Here is a 10,561-nt window from a genome sequence, read left to right as displayed (position 1 = left end):
TATTTTCATCTTGTTGATAAGAGTCATTCTAATTGGGGCCCGATGTCATTGTGGTTTTAATTTGCATTTCCCTGATGACTAGTGATTTTGAGATTTTTCTCATGTGTCTGTTGGCCATTTGTACATCAACATAGTGAAAATGTCTATACTACCCAAAGTGATATACAAATTCAATGCAATCCCCATCAAAATTACAAAGACTTTTTTCTCAGAAATGGAAAGAACTATCTAGACTACGCGTAGCCAAATCAATGCTGAGCAAAAAAAAATAAAGCTGGAGGCATAACACTACCCGACTTTAAGCTATACTACAAAGCTATAATAACCAAAACAGTATGGTACTGGCATAAAAACAGACACACTGATCAATGGAATAGAACAGAGAATTCAGAAATCAACCCACACACTTACTCCCATCTGATCTTTGACAAAAGCACCAAGCCTATTCACTGGGGTAGGGACTGCCTCTTCAGCAAGTGGTGCTGGGATCAGAGGAAGAGCAGAGCTGCAGGGAGCCCCACATCCCACCATTTGCAAAACGCAATTACCTGCGGCTTTGCATTCACTTAGAGGAGACTTAACATTTCGAATGAAGAAGCATGTGCTTTATATTGTCCTGGCTTTACTCATTAAACCTAAATCAGATTAGACTCCCAGACAGGTGTCCATATCGGAGGAGACAGAGGGGGCCTGCCCATGCTGACACTCTCGGTGCTCTCTTAAAGACTTGCCTTTCCAGATAGCGAGGAGACCCTCCCACACTTTGTCCCTCCTGCAGCAGCCTGGATGCCAGCTCAGAGCAGGCGCTTAGCCCCGCCAGAGCTCCTAATCTGACTTCATCTCATTCTGGGGGATGCCTTTGGCCCCCTCTGCAGCCCAGGACGTGGGCAGGTGCTGACAGAGGCCCTGGCTCCTCTGCACCACCTCCTCCCAGCATGTAGAGCTCTGGTGCTGGGAGACTGAGTCCCCCGGGATCTCATTCAATTTAATCAGAGAAAGTGTGGGTCCTGCTGCATGGCAGCTGTGAGCCTGCCGTGCAGGACAGCTAAGGAAACATAATGCAAGAGAATGAGCAAAGTGGTCTCTGTACAGCAGGATCAATCGCGGGGATGCTCTTTCTGCCATTTAGTCTAAAAGGATGTTTTCTTTCGGAAAGGGTAGAAAGTATGTCCTGGATATGAGACAAAGCACATTTAAACTCCAAAGGATAAGCTCTATTGCTCCTTAAGGAGAAGGAATCTCTGCTTAGACTTTGTTGAGCAGAATCCATAATGCCTCCAGGAACCAGCAGTCCCTGAAGTGAGTGACTTCAGGGCAAGTTGCGGAGTAAGACAAACTGCCAAAGGGTCTTAGAGGAACGGGGTCAAAAGTCACAAGTCTGATCATAGAACTGGGCTCTGTGTCTGCTTCTCTTTGGGGAACAGCCAAAGGCAGCCCAGAAAGGAAGACTGGAAGCCGGACTGAGAAGGAACTATGTTCGGGGCAAAAAGGAAAACAGCATGTGTGTTTACAGTAAAAATCTGTTCTGCATGCTTTGAGTAAGGGAAATTGTGGCATTTTGGCTTCTGTTAATGTGTAGCTTGCTACAGAATGAGAGCTCATTTTTACCAAGCACCTTTAAAATCATAAACTTTTAAAATAAGAGTTTTATCATGCTTTTAAACTCACTTAAGAAAGCCAACATCGTATAACTTCGTATAATGTATGCTATACGAAGTTATTACGAGAGAAATACCACATGTTCTCACTTATTAGTGGGAGCTAAAATTAATAAATAAATTCACACACACACACACACACACAAAAAAAAAAAAAAAACGGGGCGGGGGGGAGAAGATATAACAAGTACAATTACTTGAAGTTGATACGACAAGCAAACAGAAAGGACATTGTAGGGTGGGAGGGACGAAAGGGAGGAGGGAGGGAGGTTTTGGTAAGGGGCAACAATAATCAACCACAATGTATATCGACAAAATAAAATTAAAAAAATAAAAATAAATAACTGGCCAGCCATTCCATGTTCTGAGGTACTCTCATATGAACTAAAGAATAGAGAAGAAAAAGGATTGAAAAAAATGGAGCGGGGCTGGCCAGTTGCACAGTTGGTTAGAGCATGGTGCTGATAACAGTAAAGTTCATGGTTTGATCCCTGTATCAGCCAGCCACAAAAATAAAAACAAAAAAATTGAACCAAGTCTTAGGGACCTGTGAGACGACATTTAAAGATAAGGGCTGGCCCGTGGCTCACTTGGGAGAGTGTGGTGCTGATAACACCAAGGCCACGGGTTCAGATCCCTGTACAGGATGGCCCGTTTGCTCACTTGGGAGAGCCTGGTGCTGACAACACCAAAGCAAGGGTTAAGATCCCCTTACCGGTCATATTAAAGAAAAAAAAAAAAATTTAAAGATAAATATTAAAAGACAAAGAGCAAAAATCATCTTTTGGTAAAAAGACATATTTACATATTTAAAAGTTCAGTGAACTTGATTAATATAAAGAAAACCACATGAGGTACATTATAGTTGAACTACTAAAAACTAAAATATCATCTGCATACAGGAAACAACAATTCAAGTGATGGCTGACTTCTCATGAGAAAAAATTGAGGCCAGAAGACAGTGGAACAACAGATTTAAAGTGCTGAAAGTGAAAAAGCTGTCAACTCAGAATTCTACATTCAGCGAAAATATCCTTCAAAAATGAAGGCCAAAGAAAGACACTTTCAGTTATTGAAATTAAAAGAATTCATTGCCAGTAAGCTTGCACTATAAGAAGTTATAAAGGAAGTACAGGCTGAAGGCAAGTAAAGCCACATGGAAACCTGGATCTTCACAAAGAAATGAATAGCTTGAGAAATGGTAACTGGATAAATGTGAAAGACTTTTTTTCCTCTTAATTTCTTTATGATACATATACTATTTAAAGCAAAAATTGTAACATTGTGGGGTTTATAATATATATGTATATATATATATGTATAAAAATACAAACAAGTATAGTAAAAAAGATGGGCTGTGGGGTTAAACAGACCTGTATGGTTGCAAGGTTTCTAAAATTTTCATAATAAAGTTAGAAAAAATGACAACTCCTTATATAGTAACATAGAGTTATCTTTAAGGGGAAAAAAAACAGATTCAGAACACTGTTACAGAATGACACATTCTTAAAGTAAATATATACATCGAGCCAGAGAATATCCTGAAAGAATATATATGAAACTGGGAGGGGGCAAAGGCATGACTGGGTAGCTGGAATACAGGGGTGACACAATATTTACATTAATATTCAATTTTTTTAGATTTTGCACTGTATAAGAGTAATACAAAAAAAATTTTTAATGCACACAAAAATTAAAAAGCAAAAACTTCGAGTTCTATAATAAGAAAATGTTTAAACTTTTCTTGTTCCAGCATTTCCCAAACCTATATGAATAGAGGAAACCTACTCTTATCCCTTTTCCAAATAACAGTTATCTATATCCCAAGAATAACTAGTATTGCATAGACCACATTGAGAAACATTGACTTAAAACAAAATTTTTTTTTAATTAATTGAACCAACTAAATCCAGTAAGAATACCACTAGGGTCATTTGAAATATTCTTTAAAAAGACTTAGTCCAACAGAGTAACTTCAAATCTAATTGCAATTTCTCTGGCAATTTAACAAAGTTACATCCACTGGAATTCTAGATGTAATATTTTCAAGATTTTCTTATTGTATTCAGTCACTATCCCCTTACTTATTTTTAAAAACTCTTATTAGGTATCTCTGACATTCTGGTCCAAACTGAATGATACACAAAAAACTACCCATTGAACACAGAAATGGTTCCATAAGAAAATGCTACAATATATCATTAATTGTTAAAGATTAGTCTACACTACACTATGAACATTATTTTGGTACCAAAGAAAAATTTTAGTTAAAGTTCAAATGATATTATTTAGAATGTATCAATCTTGGTGCTATAGTTTAACAGTGAAATTTTTTTTCTATGTGGTGATACACTAATTTTACCAGTTCCTTTGGGTTTTTAAATCCACTTGCCAATCTTCTTAACTCAATTCATCTTTGTACCCACACTAACAAAGAAATAAGACGACTATTTGTGAATACCTAGAAATTCTTTAACCACAGAGATTGTGTATAATGTTTCTATGCTCTCTGAAGGGCATAGTACATGATCCTAGTTTCATTAAAGGTATATAAATTAAACTGGTTGCAACACTCAAATCAAAGAGGTGAGGCATCCTAGGAATATTAATCCAGTTGTGTTAGGCAAAAAACTAATTATTAGTTCACTGGACTAACTAAATCCAATAAGAATACTATTCTGTTACTGATCTGTTTTAAATGATCTTGTTATGGTCATTTAAAATAATTATCTTTTTAAAAAGACAGCCTATCAAAGTTAACTTCAAATATAACAGTTTTCTCCATAAATCAAGTAGATGGAAAAAATACAAAATTATTCAAAATTTGTTTATTCCTCAAAGAATTACTTCTCACACTCAAGTGCTTCCTAACATGATATGTGGCATCATATACTACTTACTCACCAATAGGAAAAGAGAAGAAAAACAAAAATTTTTAAAAATACATCTTCTACCAGAAAAAAAGAGAAAAGTGGAACCAGCAGGGACAAATAAATGGAAAATATTAGAAGACACTGATTTAGAAAATTGGATACATAAAACACAGCTCCCTATATTTCATATACTGAAACTTAAAAAATAACATCACAAACTCTATTATGCATTAATATAGATCGAGGTTCAACAAACATTCTGAAAAGAGCCAGACAGTAAAACGGTATGCTTTGCAGGCCGTACAGTTTCTGTCACATCTACTCAACACTGATGTTATAGTATAAAAGCAGACATAGACCATATACAAATGAATAAAGGTAGCCATGAAACTTTATTTATTTCTCATATAACAAAATAGCATTCTTATGCTGGTTTTTTCCCCATGATTTATAAGTGTATATAACCTCAGACTGTGCGCCATACAAAAACAGGCAGCCTTGGTTTTGGCCTGTGAGCTGTAGTTTGCCAACCCCCCAATCTAGAAATACAATGAGAAGTACTTACTAGAAATACTTCCCGAATACTCTTTTTAATAACAGAATATAACTAATGTTGCATTTTTACTATGCCATTATTTTTCCCATAAATTAAGTTCTAAAACAGCATTATCTGCCAAAATAATTACTGAACCAAAGATAGGAAAGCTAAAATACTCTTAATAGTTCAAAGCCACAAAAAGGAGGCAATAAAAAGACAAAAACGTGTTATTTCATTACACATTCCTAGGTTTCCCACAGAATTAAAGTCACTGTAGGTAATATTTGCCCACTGAACTATTTGAAGTTGTTAGTTATATTTATGCCAAATTTAGAACTTCATCAACCCCAAATGTAATACGTTTTTAAAATGTGGACAAGAATCCTGTCATTTTCATAGTTAATGCTGCTCCATATGGTAATACTGAAATGTCTCAGAAAAATGAAAGGACAATCATGAAAACTGTATTCTAGTTGTATACCTTTAACTAGTTGTTAAGATCTTGAGCAAATCACGTAAGCCAGCATTTCCTAAAGTTTGTTCTCTACAACAGATGATTCATTAACAACAGGATCCATGGCCAACTGAATCTGGGAAATGCTATACATCATATACATTTCTAGAAGATTTATAATGTACATAAGCCTATCATAAGTTCTGAGAAGTCCTGCAGTAAAGAAATCCATTGGTTTAATCTAGTACTGTCTAAACATACTCAATTACTTTCTCTGTACGGTACTTATGAACATCCCAAAATACTGAAACTTTGGAAACTTTCTAATCGTTAGTAGAAATTAAACATCCCTTCAGATTCTAAACTTTAAAATACTGTGAGACTATTTCCAAGCTGTAATTTTGTGAGAGTTGTTTAAATATTAAATTCAGAATTTAAATTCAGTTTTTCAAATATTAAACCTGAACCCTCTATACCAAATGTACTCTTTTATACTTGCATAACTCTATGAACTTCCTCTTTCAGAGCAATTATCTTTGGATTGAAATCATCTCTCTAACGTTCTAGACTCACTCCTTAAGTGGGAGGTAGAATCATGCTCTATTTGTCCTTGTTTCTTCAGTGCCTAGCAGAGTGCCTGGATCATTAAATGTTTTTTGTCTACTCTATTGCAACAACCTCCTACTTGATCTCACATAACTACTCTTACCCTTCTCCTGTTGCTTCTCTATGTAAATGTGATTAGGTCTCCTCCTACTTAAAAATTTTCATCTTCCACTGTTCTGAAGATGAAGAACAAATGTCTTAGTCTAGCCCTAGAGGATCTAACCTCTGCCTTCCCTCTACGACTTTATCTCATATTACTGCTCCTCTTTGCTTTATCTGCTTTAGGCATATAAGGCGAGCACAGATGATACTAAGTGGTATTGAGAAAAAAGTAGGGCCCAAACACACAAGTAGGAAATCACCTGCACCCCATTCCCACATGAGAGAATTAACATTCCTATGGGAACAGATGCTGGGTGAAGTGGGACAATGAATCTGGGTGCCTCTGAAATGCCAAATGTCTATCTAAGACAAAATGGTATATGTATTGAGGGTTCAGCCCTAACAGCAGCTTCAAGAAGCAGCACTCATAGAGAAAGAGGTGCTTATGACCTTTGACAACAGTATAAAAGTGGGTGGTCCAGTGAACCCCATCAAGTAGGATCAATGTCCCAAATAGCTGTACTTTTTTACACTCTAGAAAGAAATGGGAACTACAGACTAGGAACTCCTGCTGTGTTTGAAAACTTCCCCATGTTTGTTATTTGTGCTACTGTCTGTTACTTCATGGTGACTAACAACAAACTACACAATAAAAATAAAAATACAGTGTATCACCATAGTGAAATACCATGGAAATTTACAAAATAGATGTACATTTAGTTACATGAAAATTCTTATAATACGTTTTGAAGTGAAAGGAGAAAATATGATTTGCAAACATACATACACTCATATAAAATGTTAGTAGCACCACCTCTGGGAGGTGAGATTGTAGATAATTCTTTAAACCAACGGTTTGTTTGGGCCTGTCCTAGAAAGTAGCAAGAAAGCGAAGAGCTAAAAAGGCAAAATAAAAATTTAGACATAGATTTTGAAAAGTATGTTTTACTAAGCTTATTCAACAAATTTAAAAGAAGTAAAATCATACAGTATATTCTCTGACAACAATGGAATCAGACTAATAACATCAATAATAAATATAACAGAAAAAATCTCCACATACTTGTAAACTACACAACACACCTCTAAAAGAATCTTCGGGCCAAAGTAGTATCAAGAGAAATTTTAAAAATAATAATGAGCTGAAAGAAAATGAAATACAACATATCAAAATTTGCAAGATGCAGCTAAAGCAGTGCAGAGAGAGAAATTTAGAGCACTAAATATGTACATTAGAAAGAAGAAAAATCTCAAATCAGTAATCTAAGCTGCCACCTCAAGAACAAAGAACAAGATAAGGAAAATAAATCCAAAGCAAGCAGAAAGAAGTACATCTAAGAACAGAAATCAATAAAACTGAAAACAGAAAAACTAAAGAGAAAAACCATGAAACAAAATACTGGTTCTTTGAAAAGATCAAAAACTCGCAAACCTCCAGCAAAAATCCCCCCCCCCCAAAAAAAAGAAGGAAGATACAAATTCTCAATATCAAGAGAGAAACAGGGATATCGCTATAGACCCTGTAGACATAAGAGAATAAGGGAATACTAAAAGTTCTACACACATGAATTTGATAAAGACAAAATGGACCAAATCCTCAAAAAGCACAAACCATCACAACTTACCCAATATGAAGGAGGTGACTTGAACAGCCCTAAAATATTCAAAAAAAAAATTGAACTCACAAATTTAAAACTCCTGAAAAAGAAATCTCCAGACACAGGCAGTTTCAGAGAATTCTACCAAACTTAAAGAATTAACATCAACTTTAAACAATCTCTTCCAGAAAAAAGAGAGAACACCTTCCAACTGTTTCTCTGAGTCCAGAACTATCCTGATATCAAAATCAAAAAAAATGTCCAAAAGAAAAAAGAGAGAAAGAAAAGTATAAACAAATATCCTTCATGACCACAGAAACAAAAAGCCTTAAGAGAACATTAGCATGTAGAATTCAGCACCATAACTACAGAATCATATACCATGGAACACGTGGCATTTATTACAGGCATGCAAGGCTGGTTTAATATTCAAAAACCAATCAATGTAATCTACCATATCAACAGGCAAAAAAAGACAAATCACATGATCAGTTCAATTGATGCAGCAAAAGCATTTAACAAAATTCAACACCCATTCATGAATAATTTTCTCAGAAAACTAGAAATAAAGAGGAATATCCTCAATTTAATTTTAAAAGTTTTATATAAAAAAACCTACAGCTAAAAAAGAACGAGGCAAGGATGTCCACTCTTATTCAACACAGTACTGGAAGATCTAGTCAGTGCAATAAGGCAAGAAAGGAAAATAAAAGATAAACAGATTAGAAAGAAATAAAGAAAACTGTCCCTATTTGAGGATGGCATGACTGCCTATGTAGAAAATCCCAAGAAACACATTTTTTACATCACTTACAACTAAAACCACCAAGGTCAAGGGTTCAGATCCTCATACTGGCCAGCTGTACCCCCCCCAAAATTACCTACAGCTAATAAGTGAGTTCAGCAAGGCTACAGGATACATGATCAAAATACAAAAAACATAATTGTATTTTTATATATTAGCAATGAACACATGGAGACTGAAAGTAAAAATACAAGAAAAGACTTATTCTAAAATCTATATGAAAAGGCAAAAGAGGTAGAATAGCTCAACAATTTTGAAAAAGAATAAAGTTTGAGAAACCACTCTATATTATTTTAACAGTAACTTCGGTAATCAAAACTGTGGAACTGGCAAAGAGATAGTCACAGAGGTCAGGAGAACATAATAGAAAAACCTGAAATAGACTCACACTAGTATGGCCAACTGATTTTTTTTTACAAAGATGCAAAAGCAATTCAACAGAGGAAAGACCATTTACCCAACATTCAGTGCTGGAACAACTGGATATCCATAGGAAAAAAGGAAAAAAAAAAAGGGACTCTGATCTAAACATGCTACCTAATAAAAAGAAATTAATTCAAAATGCAGACGTAGAGGGCTGGCCAGTTAGCTCAGTTGGTTAGAAAGCCATCTTCTAACACTAAGGTCAAGCGTTTGGATCTCTGTACTTGCCAGCCACCAAAACACAGACATAAATCATACACTCTTAGAAGAAAATATAGGAGAAAATCTTTAGGGATCTTGGGTTTGATGAAGAAGTTTGGATGTGATGCTAAAAGTACACTCATAAAAGTGATAAGTGGAACTTCATTAAAATTAAAAATGTTTGCTCTGCAAAACACCATGTTGAGAGGATGAAAAGAAACATAATCAGGGAGAAACCACATATCCAACAAAGGACTCTTATCTAGAATTAATAAGAATTCCACAGTTAAAAAAAGAAAAGAAAAAAACAGAAAATGTGCAAGGACACAGACACATTTCACCAAAGATGACAGATGGCAAAAAAAACAAAACACATAAAAACGCGTTCAACCTCCCCAGCTATTAGGGAAATATAAATTAAGACCATCACTACATACCCATCAGATGACTAAAATAAAAAATAGTGACAACAAATGCTGGTGAGGATGAGGAGAAACTGGATCACTCATATATTCCTGATTGTGATGCAAAATGGTTCAGCTACTCTGTCAAACAGTTTGGCAGTTTCCTAGAAACTAAACATACAGTTACCATACGACCTAGCTACCACATTCCTGGACATTAACCTCAGAGAAATAAACATTTACATCCACAGAAAACCTATACACAAATGTCCATAACAATCTTCTTTGTAAAAGCTAAAATTGGAAACAATCAAATGTCGCTCAATAAGTGAATGGTTATACAAACCATGGTATATCCATACCACAGAATACTCTCAAAAAGTCACATACTATATGATTCCATTTATACAACATTCTCAAGATGACAAAAGCATTAAGATGGAGAACAGATTAGTGGTTGTCAAAGGCCGGGGTGGTGGGCAGCAAGTGAGATCATAAAGGGACAGCAGGAGGGAGGGCTTTGTGGTGATGGAAGAGTTCTGTATCTTGACTGTGGTTGTTACACGAATCTACATGTGACAAAATGCAATGAAACGGCAACACACATTCGGCCAATGTCGATATCCTGGTCTGGATACTGTACTAGAAGTATGTCAAATGTAACCATTGGGGGAGACTGGGTACAGAGTACTGTTTTTGCAACTTCCAGTGAATCTATAATTATTTCTAAATAAAAAGCTTTTTAAAAAGAAAATAAGAAAGAAGAAAACAATTAAATCAATTGGATTTAGCAAAATCTATATTCTAATGTTTTTTTATATGTATCTTGAAAATTTACAACCTACATGTACAATCATTCCAAATATTATTTTCTTGAATGATTTCATGGTAATTTTTAT

General features: G+C 35.3%; 1 protein-coding gene across 6 annotated transcripts in view; it reads right to left on the bottom strand.

The window, feature by feature from the left end:
• Window positions 1-10,561, bottom strand: part of STAU2 (staufen double-stranded RNA binding protein 2) — a 287,804-nt gene that overhangs the window by 201,497 nt on the left and 75,746 nt on the right. The window lies entirely within an intron of this gene.

This window comes from Galeopterus variegatus, unplaced genomic scaffold (assembly GCF_000696425.1).
Source record: "Galeopterus variegatus unplaced genomic scaffold, G_variegatus-3.0.2 Scaffold78, whole genome shotgun sequence".
NCBI lineage: Eukaryota > Metazoa > Chordata > Mammalia > Dermoptera > Cynocephalidae > Galeopterus > Galeopterus variegatus.
This window is presented reverse-complemented; position numbering and strand designations above follow the sequence as displayed.